This window comes from Balearica regulorum, chromosome 10 (genome assembly GCF_011004875.1).
Source record: "Balearica regulorum gibbericeps isolate bBalReg1 chromosome 10, bBalReg1.pri, whole genome shotgun sequence".
NCBI classification, from domain to species: domain Eukaryota; kingdom Metazoa; phylum Chordata; class Aves; order Gruiformes; family Gruidae; genus Balearica; species Balearica regulorum.
Genome location: NC_046193.1, coordinates 22,787,514 through 22,808,253, shown reverse-complemented (window position 1 = coordinate 22,808,253; position 20,740 = coordinate 22,787,514).

Sequence of the window (20,740 nt, the reverse complement as noted above, 5' to 3'; positions counted from 1 at the left end):
GGGCAAAAACCCCAGGAAAGGACCAGTCTGTGATGCTTTTTCACTCCGGGAGATATTAGGCAATTATTCAGAGGCATGTACAGTGTCACGGTCCCCAAACACGGTGCTGCTCGGTGTGGCAATAATGATTATTTTAAAAAATGGGGCAACCTCGCCAGTATCCAGAACTGCACATCTCCTATCACATTGGCTGCTATTGCAGTACATTGAAAAGGACAAAAGCAAGCATCCAAAGCACTTCTGCTGCCGACACCGTGATACCACCATCCCGATACCACCATCCCTGTGCAAGGGAGCTGAAGACAAATTCCCCAGCAGCAAAACCTGGAGTCATTTCCCTGCGGAGCTTCCCAGGCTACGGAGAGGATCCTCGTAAGAGGGCAGAAGAATCGACTTGTACATTTAACCAAACGTTAATCTGTGAGCTCCCACCAAGCCACGTGAAGTCTCTCGTTCGTATCCAATGAACCAACACGCTTCACCAACAAAACCCGCAAGTTGAGAGCGTTATCTCATCAGAAACACACCAATTAGTGCATCAGGACCCAGCCCCTGACAGCTAGCCTTCCACATCAGCCCGGAGAGAAACGCTTTCTCTTTGCTGCTTCCTCACTATTTCAAAGCTGTTGAAAACTAACACTTCTGACCCAAGACCCACCAGACAGAGATTTCTAGCTGGAGAGGGGATGTGTGAATAGAGGCATGCTGAATTCTCTTGGTCTGAGACTTAATTACCTTCCGTTTTGATGCATCATGATTGTATGAACACATATGCCCAGATGTAGCTATGTGAGGCTTTAAAAAGCGACAATATTTTAAGGCAAAAGAGACCTTTTAATGTTTTTAAGCACAGCAAGGCTGAGATTCCAGGCTGTCATAAGAAAGCGAGGATACTCTTTTGGCAGAGGGCTGGAAAGGGCAATATGTCAGATGGTATTTTGTCATCTTCGCACCCATCAGCCTTTTAAAAGCAGCGAGAGCAGATGACAGGGAAAGCAGATACAAAACAAGGGCTTGCTATATGGCCTGTCCGTGGAGGGGGTGGAAAGAGGCCACAGTATTTGGACCACCCCTGGGGGTTTGGCCCCCGAGGGTTTTCTGGGATTAGATGGTGCTGGGTGTGATGGAGCTCAGAGCAAGTCGGGGTGTAGGGATGGAGGGTGCTGCCTCTCATCCCCGCCGCCTCCTGCGCCCTGAGCTGTTTCCAACTCCTACCCACTCAGGGGCATAATTATGACGACTTTGGAAATCATTCCTCTCTGCCCGTCTCCATGCATAATTTCAAATAAGCCTCCCAGGCAACCAGCAAGAAGAGCTCCACGGAAAACAGTGGCAAGCTTTGAAGTTTGAGTCTCTGTTCTGTTTCCAGAAAGATTTTGATTTAATGCTAGATGCATACACTGCCAGAAAAGAAATTTCATAATGGAAAGCAAGCTTTCTGGGTATAAACATAACCCCACTGCAGTGTAGAGCAGCCCCCAGAGAAGAGGCAGGACTTTGGGTCGAGCCCAGGTGAGCTCAAGTCCGGGCTCAAGCACTCCCTCAGGCATGCCCCAGGGCTAGACAGTCTACTTCTGTCTCATTTTCCATAGCTGTAAGGAGAGTAAAGGTAGGAATGCCCTGAGCAGAGCTGTGAACCAAACGGTTTGCCTGAGCTGTGTGAGGCCCAGGCTGATGCCCGCGGTGGGCAGAAGCGGGTCTGGCCTGGGAGCGTCCCCCCGTTCCGCTCCGCTCCTGCCCGAGCACCGCGTCCGTACACCCGGCTCTTCAGGATGCGCAACGCCTCTGAGATGTCAGCACGTCATTTAACGGTTATTATAAGTTACTTTTTATTACTGCTTCAGTAACTATAAATTCCATTTGATAACATCAATTATATTAATATAAGCACCCTCAGTTTACTCATTATAATTAAAGCAACTCCTAAACAACTAACTTAAGAAGAAAATGCCTTTCTTATCCGAAGCAAAGCAGAGCTTGTTTTTTGCCTCTCCCCAGGCATTCAGTCACTTTATTAAGCCATAGCAAAGTACACAAGGCTAATTAGAAAGCAGTAGTTCCGAGAGGCACAGCTTTCCGCTAATTTAACACGCACCGAGCGATCGGAGTCAACAGAGACTTCGCCTTTTGTAAAGACGTTTTGCAGCCTCCACCAAGTAGATCACAACTAAAAGGTGTTAAATGGGCGATTTGGGTAGTCGTTGGCCACTGATGGCTTTAACTGAGAACAGGGTTTGACCCCAAGATTATTTAGATCAAGTTTATGTTGAGACCCTTTCCATTCCCTTTCTAGGGGACAGTTTGGGGCGATTATCTCTTTTTAAAGAACTATTATGAAGGAAACAAAAAGCGCTGATGGAAGTTGCCCTGTCCAAGCCAAACAAGGGTTAGCCAGGCTCTGGGTGCATTCTTCAGCTCATCTCAGTCTTGCTTCATCCTACCCTGGGGCTGGAACTGGGTTTATCGACTTTTTTTTAAACTGCTTTTGCAGAGGTGAGACCACCAGTTCATTTTGCCTCTGGAGCCAGATTCGAACTGCAGAATCCAGAGAAAAAAGGCTGGTGCTTCACACACAGTGCAGAGTATCCTCTCAAAACCACTAACACTCCCTTTTTCCCAGACACACAAAAACATTTTTCACACTCTGTGACTTTCTGGTTGGGCCATTCCTGTCTCTTATTTGGGTTTTCAAAACCTTCACCCTACCCGAAGTCCCAGGGGCCACAGGTTTGCCGAGGAGCTGCTCATAGATTACAGGGCAACTGAACATGAACAAAGCCAAGAAAATGAAGCCAGAACTTCCCTTCCGCTTGCATGGATTTTGACATTATTAGAGCAAATCCCCAGATGATGCAGGAGAAAAAAAATAATATCAGTATTCTTCACCTGAGCAGCAGTATCTCTTAATTTTAATAGCAATTGAGGCAAAGCTGAGATCAGTCCTTTATAAAGGAATTTTTTAATATGTGCTCCCATAGCACTTGTGCAGAGCCCAGTAGCTGGGACAGCCGGGGACATGGTGACACAGGGACAAACCCCTCTGCACAAGGACTTGCCCGCCGAGGCACGCAGCTGGCCGAGCACCACTGGGCAGAAGCATCATCCTCGGTGTCCCGCAGAGGCCTGCTGACCCCTCTGTACCCCTCGCTATTGCCTCTCCCTTCACAAGCTCCCCAGCCTTTTCTTGAAGACTTCGAGAAACAGAGATCTCACCAGCTTTATTGCAGCGATGAGCCCGCGTCGCCGTTTGGGCCGTGGGCCTGCTTTCCTCTTCACATTGCTCTGGTTCCCAGTAACGATGGACCAGCATCACGTCTTTCACATTCAGCTTTAATCATCTTTGATCAGCTGAGACTAGAAAGCTCCTTTAACGCATTTTGGGGGAAAGAGCCTAAGAAACTGAGAAACTACTGCAAAAGGGCATCACCCAGCTGGTTTACATGAGCCGCCAGAAACTGGCTGGGAAGGAAACTCCTCTCCCAACTCCCCACTTTTTCCCCAAAGCACAACTGCGTGCAGCTGTAATTGCGTTTGAGATGTGCCAGTGTAAAAGCCACTCTCCTTATCTTTAAAGATATCTCTTCCAGTTCATGCTTGTGGTGCTCAAATTTATCTTAAATAACATCAGCAAAATGAACCCACCCTGACTTTTGTTTTTCAGACACAATATTCTTGTCAGCAGTAGAGGCAGTAAGTGTTCTTTCTTTTCACACCTATTAGGTTGGAACAAGCTTTAAAAGCATAACCAACCTTCCTCATAGCATGATGAAAGCCCTTATTATAGCCTAGGATTAATTTTTCTAATCTATTTACAAGCAAAAAGGTCAAACTCGAATTTGACACTGAGGAAGGGAGGCAGCACTATTATCTCCAGAAAGACTCAAGAAAATGGATAAGCATAAACATATGATAGTTTTGGAACTTGAGTCCATGTTCTAGCTTCTAATTAAAAATTATCCAGCAAAGCACTGCATTGCAAACATCATTAGCTACAGGAAAAATGAAAATCCTAATTACTAAGCAAAAATGTTTTCATCTCAACTATTTATTTATTTTAAAATTCATCTTAACTGCTCAAAAATGCGTTCCATTCCTTTTCCTTCTGGATGTAAAACCTCTGCACTATCCTTTCATTACCGAAGGATCAGCAGGACATGACCACACACCAAGCACAGATTTTCCTAGGCGCAGCACGAAGGGGCCCTCGCAAAGCTCATCTGATGCCCGCGCATCCCGCCTCATTCCCCTCGTGCTGAAGCGCAGCCACGGGCACCGCGGGCAAAGCTGCTCCAGCGGCCAGCCCAGCCAAGGCGGTACGAGCCCCGTGCGTCGGGCGATGCTCCAGCGCGGCTGCTTGGGCAGACAGCCCCGGCGCGGGGGCAGAGGGACGGGATGCCGCTCTACGGCTGCTCCACACAAGCTGCCTTAGGGGAGAACCCAGAAAGGGCATTTTTGCAAAAAAAAAAAATAAAAAAATAAAAAAAAATCTCACCCCCGAGATTTGGGAAAGGGCTCGGTTTGTGCCTCCGCATGCTGCGGACGGCTCGGCTGTTCCTGAGACTGTGCCTCCCTCTCCAGGCAGCCCAGGAGCTGTAATTGCTGCTGGTTGTCGTTTCATCAAACCTTGCTCCAAGCAAAAGTTAATTGACGTGGGCTTAAGGTAGCTGGACAGCCCGCACGGCGGCTGCGAGCGCTGCTCGTTCCTGGCGCAGGTAACGATGCGGACAGCCTGCCAAATGGCTCTGACGGAGATCATCTCATGCAGCATGAGAGGTGTCACGCTGAGCTTGGGCTCTGGCTGCGAGGCTGCAGCATACCAAGTACGAGATGGCTACCAGTGTTTTTATAACGGTATTTTTTCCCTGTGTTCACCACAGCTTTGCTCAAGCCTTCTGGATTTCACCTTGCGATGTCTCAATCCACTGCATTCCCACATCGCATCCCCCAGCCCACGCTGTCTGGAGGGTACAGAGCAGAGGCACAGCACTCACCCTCCGGAGCCTGGGGCACAAATCCTGCGCACACACCCCACACACACACACCGGAACATGGGATGGCCTTCTGTGTTTGCCATCCCACAGAATTCCAAGCGCCCCTGTAACAGGGATGTCAGCGCTCCCTTTTCCCTCCCGTGTGACAGGGATCTCGCTCAGGGGCACCCACGAGGTTTTTCCCACTCCTTTCTCCGAACTTTGCCTGTAGGGCTTTGCTCCTAATTGCATTTCTGTGAGGAAGCCCAGCAGGGACCGGCGTTTGTAGCTGCACGGCCGTGGGTCTCTGCCCCCAGACAGCGTGAGCAGAGCTGCCACCGCCAAGCGCGGCAAAGCAACCCTCATCCATTCCTGGTCACGTCCGGAGAGATGCTCTGCAAACACGCCAGTGAATAACACTAAACAGGTACTAAAATATTCTATGAACAGGGAAAAAAAAAATCCTTTTGTAAATATTACTCATTTTCCTCAACTGCTGGTTGATAATATTGAATTTTGTTCTATGTACAGTCTTCACTGGTACTTAAGAATAACGCTCATTCTTAAATACACGAGAGCGTGCTTGACACTTTGCCCACTAACAGCCAAGGACTGGAGTAATTCTGAGACAATCCAGCAACCGAACATCCCAAACTCCCCCGTAACAACCCCCTGCCAAGGAGCACTCAGGGGTACGTTCACAGCCAGCGCCGGGCTGCGCCTCTCCATGCAAATATTTGCATTAATACTCCTTCAGTAGCCGACTACATTCCTTGGATAGCAGAAAGAGTCAATGTACAGAGACCGTGTGTATTTCTTCAGCATTTTAACTCTATTTGTATGTGTTTATTGCGTTTATGTGTATACTTAATGTATTTATTTACTCTATGAAAAATGTGCCAGGAGATTTTTCAGTTTGTATCCATCTTCACCAAATGTAAATAAAACCAACCTCATTATGAACCCTGCATAGAGCACCGCTTCCATTCATACTGAAAATTGATGCTGCCAAAATTGATATTGTCTTATTTCTGCCACAAGAATCATATGAAATTATGTTGCCTAACAAAGCAAGAGATAAACACAGTAGGAAAAACAGTGTCCAGCGCTCCCCGAGTTCGCAGTACAGCCCGCGCGGAGCCCAATCCACCATTGTATACAATTCCTACCATGAGAAATATGCAATATCCTACTAATTTTTGTGAGATATTTCTCACCAGCACCCGGCAGAGGGATGTGGCTACTGGGAGCATGGAGGATGCAACTGCATCTTATCGTAAGCTGCATTCTGCGAGCAATCTAGAGAATCATGTATTAATACAAACTAGCTGGGGGTTTATTCTCCTTTTTAATACAAAGAATCCCTTTTTATGCATTTGAATAGCTGATCTTTGAAAAGGAGGGGAAAGGATAGGTGGGCCAAACCACCTTTTACCAGAGAAGTTGAAATAAGGGCCATGAAGCCAGAAATCCTACAGCTCCAGGTGCAAGAGCTTCTTTCGGGGAAACCAATACACCCTCAGCTGCGAACCACAGCCCACGCGCTGCAAATTGCTCATCACCCCATTTCTGCCGAAATCCACATTGCTGCGGACACCGAGCATTCTGGGGGAGCTGAACCGCCTAGAATATACTAAAATGTACTAATCTACTAAGACGAGCAAACAGCTCTTGCAATTCCTTAATGCCAAAGAAAGGAGATGGAGGGAAGGAGGGAAGGAGGGAAGGAAAAGAGAAGAAAGAGAAAGAAAGAAAGAAAGAAAGAAAGAAAGAAAGAAAGAAAGAAAGAAAGAAAGAAAGAAAGAAAGAAAGAAAGAAAGAAAGAAAGAAAGAAAGAAAGAAAGAAAGAAAGAAAGAAAGAAAGAAAGAAAAGAGGAGAAGAAAGAGAAGAAAGAGAAGAAGAAAGAGAAGAAAGAGAAGAAGAAAGAGAGAAAGAAAACCAGGTGTCTTGAGGACTTTCATGTCCCAAACTAACTAAACACGCAGGATTACAGACACTGCTTGAACCGAACAGGTTTCCTGCCTGGGGCAAGGAGGGAAAGGAAGGTGAAAAAACTTTCCCACAGCACATCCAATGGCATCAATCCGAGCAGCTTTTAGGTACAATCTGTTTTTTCAGGCACCTCACGTCTCTGGAGCATTGAGTCTGGCCCCACCGCTACTTTGCTGGGCGTATAAATGGGCCTATGGAAGCAATGAGCCGGTTTTCCAGATTTACTACAGAAAAGGTACTTTTGAAAACTTCACCCCTGCTGTGGGCATAATCAAGGGATAATGAGGACTTAGTGAAGCCTAGCACCTTTCTGCTCCTGCTCTTTCTCTGCTTTTCATGAAAGGGAGAAGATAACAGCTTGCACAGCATGCCAAACGCCTTCCCTTTATTTTTGTTATCACCTTGCTAACTACTTTGTGGTTTCCAAATGGGGCTACAGAAAAAGGCTTCTTTTCCACCTCCTCCCCACACGCTTCCCAGAGCACAGTAAAACTGCAGCAGTTTTCTTATGATTATCACTTTTTCACTTTCTAGCATGATTATCAGTAAATGGCTCTCAGTAACCATTTGAAAGCATTTTCAAAATTTACTTTTAAATAACATATATAAAGCCCATAAAATTCCTTTCCAAAATCCAGGCATCCATTTATGAAAACAAGTTCACTTCTGAAATAGCCTGGTATCACTATTTATGTCCTCATTTTTTGGCTTCACAGCTCATTTTTTGACTTCTCTCCCATGCCAGCCGAGAGAACCAAGCCCAGCGAGCTCATTCCAAGTGCCGAAGGAAGCAGGAAGACCTAAAATTCAGCCCTGAACACGCTCATCAGATTAACGGGGCATCACGACATCTGAGCAAATATACCTCTCCTCTCTGTTGGGCTTACTAGCTCCGCTCGGTGACTGAACGTACGTGCCGGTGATTGTAGAAGTGGTATCGGGGTGCAGGGGGTGGCCAGGACTTGGGAGCCCCAGGACATCAAACTCCAAGGACTGCAGCCCAGCCACGGGCGAGCGCAGGGGCATCCTGGAGCAAAGGCAGAACTGTTACCCAAGCAGATTGCGTCCCTTTACACGTGTTCTTTCCGGCAATCCTCTCGGTTACTCCAGCCTGTTTGGACGGCTCACAGGGTGTTTAAACAGTTTGGCTGGGTCCTCTGGATAATTATAATGAGCTACAGCCTACCAAAAACCCCCACAAAACGTGCTCCTACTCATGCTGACTTATCTGACTGCTGCACTCATTCTGTCTCTTGGGAATGCTTAAAAGCAGCAGGGGACTTCTTGCCAAAACAGGAAGAAAAAAAAGAAAAAAGAAGCTAGTCGTCATCATGCGCTTGCCTTTCCGTACGCCTGCCTACCTGACAGCTCCGACAGCCCGGGGAAAACCCACTCCAAGTGACAGCAGTGCACCCCGCAGCAACACATCTGCCGTTTATTACCAATTAATTTACTGTAAAGATCCTTTTGGGCTTGCAAATACTGAATGTAAAGTGACTATAAATGTGAGTTATTAGCCTTTTATAAGCCTGAGCTCTCTGTATCCGCAAGTCGTGTCTCTGACAGCCGCTGCCGGCAGAGCAGTGCACAGGTCAGGGAGGGTTTGCATTCATTTTGCCCACCCCCGCCGTGATTTTCTCTGCTCCTTTGCAGCAGGGCTGGATTTCTGCTCGGGTTTGCCCGAGATGGCTTCTCCATCTGCCGGCTCTGGAGCTGGGATGGCCCCTTCCCCTCGGCAGGGAGGCTCAGAGCTGGCCGGTGGCCACCAGCCGCGGGGCTCAGCCCACTGCAGGGCACCAGCTGCAGCATCTCCTCAGCCCGGAAGAAACGCGCATCTTCCTCCCACCACAGGAATAAAATAAACTGTAAAAATCCTCCTGGGTGGGTGGTTATGCTGCGGGAATGGGGCTCTGGAGGCACTAGAAACAGCGTGATCCCCCACGGGGATACGATTTCATGACAGCTTTGCTCCCACCCAGGCACTGCTGCTTTGGGAGGAAATTGTTTTTATGAAACAATCACTCACATTAAGAAACATATCAGTGGGCTCTACAGCTCCCAAGATGAATTGGACTTGAGCTTTTCCACAGTGTGCCACCTGCTTTTAGCCCGGGACCCAGAAGGGGCAAAAAAATACGGAAAAAGTGCAGAATGCTGCACAGTCATCTCATACAGCAGAACTGAAATGGGGAGCGATTTAGCTGGCCAGGACCAAGAAATGGCAGAAAGATCTTTCTGCAATGGCAGGAAACACCAAAGGACACACACAATGCCACAGGGCCGGTAAGCAGCACATCCTGTGCAGTGGTGTAATCCGTTATTATTTAGCAGCAGTAGTAGTTTTCTAGAAGTAAACGTAGACGTGACATACAGCTGGGGACAAGGTTGGCATTGTACAAAGTACAGCACCATCATTAATGGTTCTGGCTGGCGAAGCACTGGAAAACAATTCATCAACAATCCCTATCACCATCACCCTTGGCCAGCTATAATGACTATATTACTATAGCGTAAAGAGCAATACCATGCATGATATATGAAGTACAAAATGTGTTTTCCTAAACATCTGCGAGGCAAGCAAGCAACAAATTAACTTGTTGTAATTAAGTCTGATAATGTGATGATTTGAGCATGACCTTTGTAAAAAGGGCAGAAAAGTCTACCATCATTCATTAACTTTAACAAAGCAGCAGAGCTCTTTACTAAATAGATGTCCATCAACGGTACATTGCCAAATTGCTACACGAGTAGTCTTAATCAGTGTCTAGCAGGGCAGGTCACGCTACACGTGGGCTACATAGCGAAGAAGAGTTCAGTTTTAGGCATTAAGAATTGGATTGATATTGGACATGAGACCTTCATAGGTTTTCACCAAAATCCAGATGGAATCAGCTGGGGTAACCCTCCGCAAACACCCCAGGGCAAATCCGAAGGAGACAAGGGGAGAGCTGCAGCTCGGAGCAGTGGGAAGCAATTGCAGAGGGGACCAGCGTGGGGTTTTGTGGAGATGGCGTCACCCATCAAGTGACCAAGCACAAGCAACATGGACCCTGGGCAAACAGAGCTGCTCAGGTTCAACAGAAAAAAAACCTTTCCAGGAATTCTTTACATTTGCCTTTTTTAAAAACCAAATGGGACACTGTTTAAGTGTGTCACAGAGCAATTTAAGAAGAGCACAGAAACTACCCGGACCTCTCCTATTTGCTATCCCTGTGGAAGGTGCCGTGGCTTTGGCAGAGACCCTCCATGCCAGCTGGGGACCGCGTCCCACGAGGAGCAGGCAGACAACCCAGCAACATGTTGCACCTGTGGGAGCCACGAGACCACCCAAAAATGGTCTGAAATGCCTGAAATTATGCCACCACTTGGTCACAAAGCTGGGTCTTGATGCTCCTTCGCTGCCCTCCTCTGCCGAACCCCAGCACACCACCTGCCAGCATAGCAAGAAAAGCAGACGCTATTAAAACAGCCGTCTCCGAAATGTTGCTTCACAGCTTGGTTCCTCATTGTTTGGTGCCCAGGGCTGCTGGCGGGTTCACCACCAGAAGACTGAACTTCCCATTTTGCATGCGGAGCCCAGCCAGGAACCACGGATTGCAAAAAATCAACCACCACCGAGAGACACCACAGACTGCTTTCGTCAACGGCAACGTCCCCTCTACATTTCTCAATTTTTTGGCACCCAGATGTGACTTAAATCACGTTTAATGAGTGAATAACTAAGGAGAACTACAAAGCTATTAAAAACCCCGCCGTTAGCTGTGCCACAGTATTACGACCCGCAGCGTGCCGGGGAAGTAAAGGTGCGTTGCGAAACAACAAAACGGAGCACAGTAAATCACGGCTGTGCTGCGGGGGGGTGCAGCGGGTCTGTAAAGCCTAATTTCTTAAAAAGTAACTTTGGCTGATAGAGCAGAGACGTGGCCACGTGTCCCTGATAGGAAAGTTCTCCACCACGAACTCCCTGTCAGAGGGATCGGATATTTGTTACTCGCTGTTACTCTCATTTTCCTGTGGCATTTCAGCACAGGGCCACGGCTATAAACAATAACAGGGGGTTTACGGCCAAACTTCAGAGCGCTCTCACCTTCTCTACTGCTCAATTTTTTTTTTTATTTTTTTTTTTTTTTTTTAGTGGAGAGGGAAGGAAATGAAGGTGGCAGCATTTACAATACAAACACAGCACTAAATTCACCTGAGAAATGCACCAGCCGGGATGCTGGGCTGGAGTCGCAAGTTATTTAAAGTAAGAATGAGGCAACAAAAAGAGCAAAAAAAAATTAATTTTGTTCAAAAGAGTAGAAAGACATTCTCTAGAAATTAAATAGGTTCACATCCTCAGGTGTAAAACAAAAACAACTTTTAAAAGGGTGCTTTGATGTACAAACCTAAAATAGATCTAAATTAGTTTCAGTTATTAAAATTGTAAATATATTTTACTGTACTAAGGTACACAATACCTTACCCTCGAGGGCCCCTTGGAGGTCTAAGCAAGCTCCCTTTTGTTCTCCTCTATTTTAGAGTGGTAACAAGCATCTGCTTTCTCGTTTCCGCAGCAGAAACGTGACCCCGGCACCTTCAGCACAAGGTTGGGGTGCATGGGGGGTGCAGACCGTTCTCTCCGATTTAAAAGCAATCCAGGCTTTGGCTGGTTCTCAGCACCGCGGGAACACCCGATTCCTGTGCCCTACCCTAATGGGAGGTAAGGAGGCTGCTTGCTTTTTGCTTTGGGAAAAAAAGAAAAAAAAAAAAAAAGGAGAGAATATTGCAGATTTTAAATACCCAGAACAGCCCCCGCTGCAGCATGCAGCAAACTCCTCACTTCGCTGGCTTTCGTTACAGCAAGTTTCCAGCGGCAGCCCAGACCCCCAAACCACCTCACCTTCGGTACAGCCAGAGGCTAAGGGGGAAAATACAAGCATTGTCAAGTCAGTTTGGTGTTAGCAGTCTAACATCATTATAGAGCTAAGTGCTAGGGAAGAAATCCAATGAGCCATCTGCAGAGAGAATAGGTGTTACACACCCCTAACAGGCACGGCCAATAAATATATTTATCAGTTTAGAAATGCTAAATGAGTCTATGAGTCTGTTCCATTTCATTTCTCTCACAGAATATTTCTCTAGATAAATATAAGGAGGTTGAAAGCTTTTCATCTTTGCAGCTTGTTAGGAATCTAGATTAAAAAAAAAAAACCAACCCCAAAACCAAACAACAACTAAAACATAAAATTCCAAGGGTCTCTGCAGGGTTTTTTTCTGAGGCTCTTTCACTGTCGGGAAATGCACACACAGCCCTTTGCTTTCAAGTTTGTGAAACATCTTGGGAATAAGTTTGCTCAATATTGCTAGGATTCAAAATAATTTACGAAGAGAGGGCTGTGGACATGCACCCCGGTGCGGACCAGAGATCTCCCAGTTCCTCCTGAGACCCATCCTCAGGCACAGCCCCCGTCCTGGCAGAGAGATGCTGTTAATGGGACTGCGGGTTTATCACACTCATCCCCGAGGTCCTTCTCCCTCCTGGGCTGGCCAGGGTGACCACGGTGTCCCTGCGGCCACCAGCAGCACCAGCAGCGCCGCTCCTCCAGTTTCACGCCCACCTCGTGCCGGGGCGGCGCTGATCCTCACTTTGCTGTTCCGCCAGGAGCAAAGGCGGCAGGTATTTTATGGCTTGCGGAGCTGCGATGCTGCGGACGTGGGACCGCGTCTCCTCCTGCCCCACGAGGCAGCTGGGGAAGGGGGATCGCAGGGACGGTGCAGACGGGCTGGAAGACGTGAAACCAAAAACCCGCGGTCGTGTCTAGAAAATAGTCTTATAGAAAAGAAGCTGTGAAGGACAACCATCCTTTGTCTGAGATCACATCCACATCATCACATTTAAGCCTCTGCCCCACCTCAGCTTTGAGCCTCCTTTTGAGCAGCCTCAGTGGAAAGGGAGATTGGCTGAGTTTATGCTGGCAGAGATAATACGTTTCCTTTCTATTTAGTAAGGTTCAGTAACAGTTTGAACCACCATGGTTTTTATTCATAAAGCGATTTGCCTTTCAGATCTGTCAGGCAGACGGCTGCGTTAGTGATCCAACCTGCTTTCACCGAGTGAAGGACAAGGGCTGATTGCTCATCCCCAACCTTTTGGCCAACGCATCAAGTATTTATTGTAAAAGACGGTGAGAAGGGAACCTTTTAAGTTTATTTGTTAACTACTTTAAAGCACTTAGTCCCCAGAAAGAATTGATTAAGCACAGAGAGCATAGAAGTAATCCTATTCATATCCATTTTGTCTTCTGGAAATGATCCCTGGGACATTAGCCTTGTGTTGGGGATAGAATATACTTTCCGTGAGTCTTGGGAGTTTTTCCTCACCCCTTTAACCGTACTTGCCTTCCTAAAATTGCAGTGTGAATGCTAGGCAAGGGCTGAGTCCCACATTGAAACGGCTTTGTAATCCCCAGCACCCAAGAGGTCAAGCAGATTGTCTGCGGTGTCTTTAATCTCGGCCTTATAAATGATTGATTTAGTTCATCTCTAATACAGCAGGGAAAACTCAGGTTTCGCTTGTATGATACTCATAAATGATGCATCGATGCAATTCATGATTCACTTCTACATGCTTTTTACATACCTATCCATCACTTCAAGCATCTCCGGGCACGGAAGCCACGCAGCGTCCCCAGGGGAGTCCCTCAGGTACCTCCAAAGGTTGGGCAGCTGTAAATCAGGCGGATGCTTTGCCCCAGGAGCTCGCTAGTTTGTGCAGAGCCGCAGCACAGAGCTCTGAGCACAGGAACGAAGCGAAGGTATGATTTTCCAAGGAATCTCAGCAAGTTGTACATCCAAGCAGGATTCTCATACTCACCCTCCCTAAAGTCCCAACCCAGCTGCTTAAACTCGGCTGCCCCAAAGCCATCGTCCATCGCTGCCGGCAGCCCACGACATACAAACCCTGCCAGACCAGGCGTTTGGAGCTGCCGCGCAACAGCTGTGATAGCTGGCTGGTACATTGGTTCACTTTTCACGTTGGTAGTGGAGGAAGGGTATGCGTGGCTAACGATTTAAATCCGCACCCAGCTTTCTCCTCTCTCGTTACCTTCCCAGGGAATCGAAGGACAAGATTCACACGGTAAAGTCCACGTTTCCACCTTGAATTCATTCGCTTCTGCAACCAGCTGCCATTTTATATGCAAAGCTAGACAAAGCACAGCACAAAAGGAAAAATCAGTAAACACTAAATTACACTCACAATTCAAAGGCTGCAAGAGAAAAGGGCATGGTCCTACAATGAGACACACATCCTAACCTCTTTCAGAAATGCATTCGTTTAAGCGAGTTAAACCATCTACAATTTGTGTTAGTGAATCAGCCATGTTCTTCAAGTTACTTAGGCATCAGGGTTTTGAGAATTATCCCAGTTTAACTGAGATATTTTGGCAAACCTGTATAACAGAGAGGGGGCAGGTCCGTCCCCGGGTGCGAGGGGCAGCCCGTGTCCCACAGCGTGCCCCTGCTGTGGCTGGGGCTGGAAGTTACGGGCCGCACTGTGAGTGCGTTACCCACGTCACCGGGAACCACTCACCAGAGGCTGATTAGGCTGGTTTTACTGAGTTACCGGTTTTAGCGAAGCCTGCAGTTTGGCACTGTCATCAGGGAGCTCTGCTCTGAACCGCTGCCGCGGAGAGCCAAGGCCAGCCGGAGCCCCGCAGATGCTGGACCAGGAGTCGTGCCGGGAGCGGACGGATGCTTCCAGCTCCTCACACCATAGCCAGGACTTTGTATGCTCGGTGATTTTTGAAACGTGGACCCAAATAATCCATTTCTGCAGAAAAGATAGGCCTACATCATTATCTGTCCTTTGCACTGCCAGGCAATGTATATTAAAATGTTTGAATAGAGAATACTGCACTAAGTTCAGTTTTGATTTATTTTTTGCCTTCTGGAAAGTGCAAAAAATAGAAGCGAATATAATAACCAATAAAAGATAAAAATTCTCGTCGTCTTTCTTTTAAATTGAAGTTTACCTAAGTTACACAAATGCAGCGTTTTAGCAGCACCTTTTACACTTCAAAGGATTTCTATGTTTATATTAAAACCTTGATCGGTGGGATTTATTATTTAACTAATTCCATTTGCAGGAACGACCCAGAGATACAGCAGTCTTCACTTTAGTGAGTTTTTCTTTATAAAACATTTTCCGTTTGGTGGACAGAGGAAGGGAGACCATCAGTCACCAAGCCCTGCACTTTGCTTTATCAAACTCGCAGAGCTTTGACCGAGCGTAACACGCTTTTCCCCGCATCCCACCCCGAGAAACACAACTGCTGAAATTCCTGAGCGTGCAATGTCCACCGCGCTCTCAGCACACAACTTGAGCAACTCAGGGGGGAATCGCATCCGGCTTGTGCAGCGGTTTGGGCTTTGAAATTCATACGGAATAACCAGAGTTGACACATGATGCGCCGATAGCCACCGCGCCATAATGGTCCACGGCTTCCCAGAAACGGCATTCGGAACCGCCTGTCTCTCTCTCTCACCGAGTATCAGCAGGAGCATCCCGATCCTTTGATAAATAAGTAGCATTTAAAAAGGGATATTTTAAAAAAACCGCACCCGACTGACCCGCAGTGTTACGAGTTTATCCACCTGTGTCAGAACGGACGACGGGGCAAACACTCCGGGTCTGCAAGTCCTCGCAGATGAACGTTAGAGAAGCGGTGAAGATAAATTCACACAGCCGGTCCTCGTGCTCTACTTCGTCCCGTGTGGGGAAGCAGGTCTGTCTCACCCGTCCCGCTGCCAGGCCAGGGTTGCAGATGTCACCGGCGCTGACACAGCGTTCCGCATTTGCGACCAGCGTGGTTACCACCGTACAGTTTGGCTGTAATTATATATTTGAGAAAATAAAACAAAGTTATATAGTTGCTTCTTGCTTATAGTACGGTTTCTTTGAATGGACACTTTCATTCTGACATCACGCACATAAACACACAACAATTCTTATTCCAAAATGAGCAAAAACTGCAGACACCAGAGCTTAACTGGGGTAAGCCAATACAGCTCGCCTTAGTGCAATTAATCTTACTCCACTTGCCAAGGCTATTGTTAACCTTAAAATGACCCGTCAACCACACCATGACCCGTCAACCACACCATGACCCGTCAACCCACCTTCTCAGGCAGGTTGTCAAAAATATCTGAGGGCATAAAGCGCTGAAGTTCCCCAGCCTCAGGTCACCCCCAAGCTCCTTTCACAAAATTAGGCTCCCGCCATTGCTGGATCACCCAAGAATAAGTTGTGATGAAACACTAACAGTTAATTGCTCCCCTGGCTCGAAGTTAATTTGCCTCTTGGGAAAGCGTCTTCCGGCAGGATTTGCCCACGGAAAGGTTGCGCATGGGCAGAAGTCCTGCACAACGTTCCCCAGGAAGGGGGTTGGCACTTGTTCCCCTCGTCATTAACAAATGTTTCCCTTGTCCTTGAGATCTTTCCATTAAATACACCCCTGTCTCTTGTAGAAAGCAAGCTTGACCTTTTCTATAGAATTAAGAGCCAATTTATTGCATATTTTAAATTCATAACGAGATCAAAAGGGATAATGCTAAGATGACCTGGAGATCAGCCCAAGACATGAGAGATAATTGTTTCCTTAATTGTGATGCCTGAATTAAATTACTTTTGCACTCTGTGTACTCAAATGATATGTAAAACGGAGGTCTCGGCAGCCCGTGGTCATTAATACTCCGGTGGCAGCTCTTGCAGGAGGAGCGGAGTTAACCTCTGGGCTGCAGTTCAGGTGATTACATCCCTGCGTGTCTACGCTCCTCGCCACCTCGCAGACACGTACCCTCATCTGCAGCTTCTGCTCCCACCGGCCGCTCACCCGTGCGGTCACCTGTGCTAGAGCCACCGAATCCCAGCCAGGGACAGCTGTGTTTCATACTTCGTTCCTAGTAATTGAATTTAATCCAGACTTTGCTCAGGTAGGAAAAAAAAAAATCACAACCCCAAAACCAAGCCCATGCGTACAGTGAGAGGTGCTTGGAGAAGGACCAGAGGCTGCACCCATCACCCATCTCTGCTTATGAAAGAAAAATTTCGATCCAATTTGAGAGTGACACCTGAAGTCATTCATTCTTGCTTAGAAAACAAACATTTTTCTTAAAACAGCCAACTGTTCTGTATCAGGCTGCATTGCTTGCAGGGAAAGTGGTGTTCGATGGCACAGATAGCTCCCAGAGAAACCCATGAATTAGGGCTTATCTAGCACCCGCAGGCACAGGGACGGGTGCTCGCTTGATGTAAAACCAAAGCCATCGGGCTTTGCAAAAAAGGTTTACTTTACAGAGACTTGATAAATTATTGTCTAGGCTTTTAATGAGTGGAAAATCTATAGTCATAGGCTGGCTGGGTGCTTATAAATGATGCTAATAGGTAAGTGGGCGTCCTGCTGGTGCCTTCACGTCCCTCTGTGGCACGTAGCACGCTTGGTAATGTGTTTATAACACCCATGGACTGTTTATTAAGCACTTGCACTTATGTTTTGCAACTTGCACTTACGTTTTGCAACTCTACTGTTTGCCCAGTGAGAGTTTAATAACAAATAGGGAGTTATTTGCTAACAGCATAGCCAGGTGCTGCTGAAACACCCTTTCCTGCAATGCGGGGCTCCAGCTCCAGGGATCTCGGTCACTGCTCTTCATCATTTGAACGCTGCGTCTTGATCTTTTGCAGAAGTTCTCTTTCCAAACTACAGTGAAAAAGTAGAATTATTACACAGAATTGCAGGTATAAGCCCCCAGCTAGCCACGGTCATTTCTTTTGGAAATGCAGGTTAAAATTTCAAAACGTACCAGGGGATTTTGACTTGAGACCCCTGAAGAGTCCCTGATTGCCAGGGGCAGACACAAAACCGAGATGTTCCTCGTCATTGGATATGTTTGGAAAACGCTGAACGCTGTTAATAGCACTCAAGGACAGGCAGGTCTCACCTGCTGCTCCAAAACTGCAGCAAATTGGAGCCACGGGCATTTTATGGTATTTTCACAGAGGCCTCTGGTTTCCTTCCCACCCCTGAGAGCCAGCGCTGGAAGCATCATGATGCTCCTGAAATCTTCGCTGGGTCCATCCCCTCATCCCAACCGCACCAAGAAATGGTTGGAGACCAGTGAGAGCTTCGGTGGTGGAGGGGGGCTTGTTGCAGGAGAAGAGTCAGAGATCACTCGGACAGATGTGATGTAGTAGTCTGTTGAGTTCTAATCAGTAAATTTAGGTATGTAAAATATTTACTAAGTACAGACGGATTGGCGGTCAATACTCTACTACGCTTGAAGTTAGTATGGGATACAAAGATTATCGCACAAACTAACTATATGTCTCTTAAATATTACCTGCATGCAAAACACGTCACTTACCAAGCCATGGATGCCTGGTGTCAGGCAAGGGACCTCTCGGCATCGAGGGGTCCCTACGTAAGGGGAGATCCCCGCCGCGCAGCCAGCTGCTGTGGAGGGGGAGCTCAACGGGCCCTGATGGCTCCAGATGTTTACAGCGTAAAGCCGTTGGGTTGTAGGCAGATGTTCTGCTGTGTTCATGGAGTTTCAGCCGCCTGTCAGCCCAGCCTCCAGCCAAACCGATGTTTTGGTACCGAGTCACCACCGACAGCCTTACACAACAGGATTAACGCCGGTGAGGTCTCCTTGCTGAGCATCTGCCCGGACCAAAGTTCAAACGGGAGGAGCGCATCCATCACATGGCTCCAGCTCCCGGCTTGCAGGGAAGAAAAGACAAATCAGGCATACAACCAGGCGAGCAGAGACGCCTGCACGAAGCTGCACGTACCACAAAACCTTCCCTGCTCAGTCCCCCATCATAACTGCCTGGTGCTTCTCCGTTGCTTTGCTTGAAGGAAAAACTTCTGTTTTCCCAAAACGCACATTTTCAAAGACAACGCTACACAATTTGCCCTGTTTCTTCCATAATATCAGTATACCTGAACTAAAAAAAAAATAATTCATTAACCAACAAATTCCTACCAAAACTCCACCAGGTTGAGATCCACACGAAATGGCTCCAGCAGGGCAGATCAACTACCCTGCTGCTTCTGCAGGGACAGGCAGAGTCCCACCATCGACATGGCAGCGTAACTCCCCCCCAGCCTCAGCTAAAAAGTTGGATTTCCCACTGTCCTTATCCCAGGCATCTCTGGGCATGCTGACACATTTAGACATATAAAGTCTACTGCACCTCCAGAACAGCAAGGCATTATTTACAGGGGAAAAAATTTAGATTGAAGCTCCCCCAAAAAACAGTTTTATAACCATTTCTTATAAGAAACGCAAGCATCTCACACAAGCTGTTTGCATTTGCATGTCATCATTTGAGTACAGGCTCTAAAATAGAAATCCATCTATGAACATTTTTGGGTGACACCAAATCCTCTGTCTCTTGCCCTTTCCTTGTTTAATCGCTCTGCTTCCTCGTTTGGCCTTCTGCACACCCCCAGTCGTTTGAGGACGGCATCTCCTGCGCTTGTGTAGCATTCGGCACAGCGAGGTCTCAATCCCGCTTGGGACTGTAAGCGGTATAAGCGATAGCCCAGTGGTTTTTCACCCATAAATAATCCATCAATGCCCATTTGCTGGCTGACGGTAGCAAAGTGGTATTTTGAAACTGTTAGCTAATACTTCTTGAGCCAGCAGTGTAAAAATTAGATGATTTGGCTTCCTATGGAAGTCAACCCTCTAATCAATGTGCTCTAGTTCATGCAATTTCTATTGAATTCATAAGTACAACAGTAACTGGTGAAGATTATGGTTCTGTACCAGACAGCTCACAACAGCTTTACAGTAATAGAGCTGGGGTTTGAAAAACCTTTTAAAAATAGCCACCGCTATCCTCCTTAAAGAGCGAAGTAGCTACAGGAAGGTCATTATTTTTAATCTGTAATTCCTATCGATCATTTGCACAAGAGCAGACACGTAGCAAGGAACTGCTTGTGCTGGAGGAAGTACCCTCTCCCCGTCGGGGGGAGCAGGATTGCGGTCACCCCAGCAGCGCTTCCTTCACACCACGTGTTCTCCAGAGACTTCTCATAAATCACTGGTGATATGAATTACCTGGCTTCTTCCAAAAGCTTGGCTTTCATTGACCAAACGTCCCAAGAGTTACACACCCACCCCAGAGACCTATGGTTTCTGCTTTGGCTGCAGAGACCACAGCTGGACCGACCCAAGAGTTACTGCGGAGCTTGGAATGACATGAAAACCTTTTGGACCTTGTCCCAGCTGAGTCCATTAAGTCTCCTCTAATTACAGAGTACAGAACAGCATCCTTACTAGATACCTGGTGGTGACTTCTCTGAGACCCAAAGGGGATGTCAGTCCTGAAGGAAGTTCTTTGCAGAGGCAGTAGAAGCATCCTTTTTTCTTCTAGAACAGAAACCCTTATTTCCTTACCCCCCCAAATTTCCCTGCATGGCGAGAAAACGACACGCCGGCTGGTTTTAATGTTCATTTGGCCAAGAGACTGCTTCTGCTCCAGAGTTCTCAGTGGGGTTGGGGGCTCAGCACCAGACTCCTTTAACACTCCCACCCGCAGGGAAACGGCATCGCTGCCGAGTCCTACCTTGCCTTCGGCGTTCAAGCAAAGACAAGACGCGTGCGCGGTGCCAACGCTGAGCCTGCTAAGGAGTGTCTGCAGCCACCGCGTCATTCCACGTCGGTGATGGGGACACCAGCCACCACCGTCACTGTCAGCCAGGGGCAGGAGAGCGTTTCTCGCAGT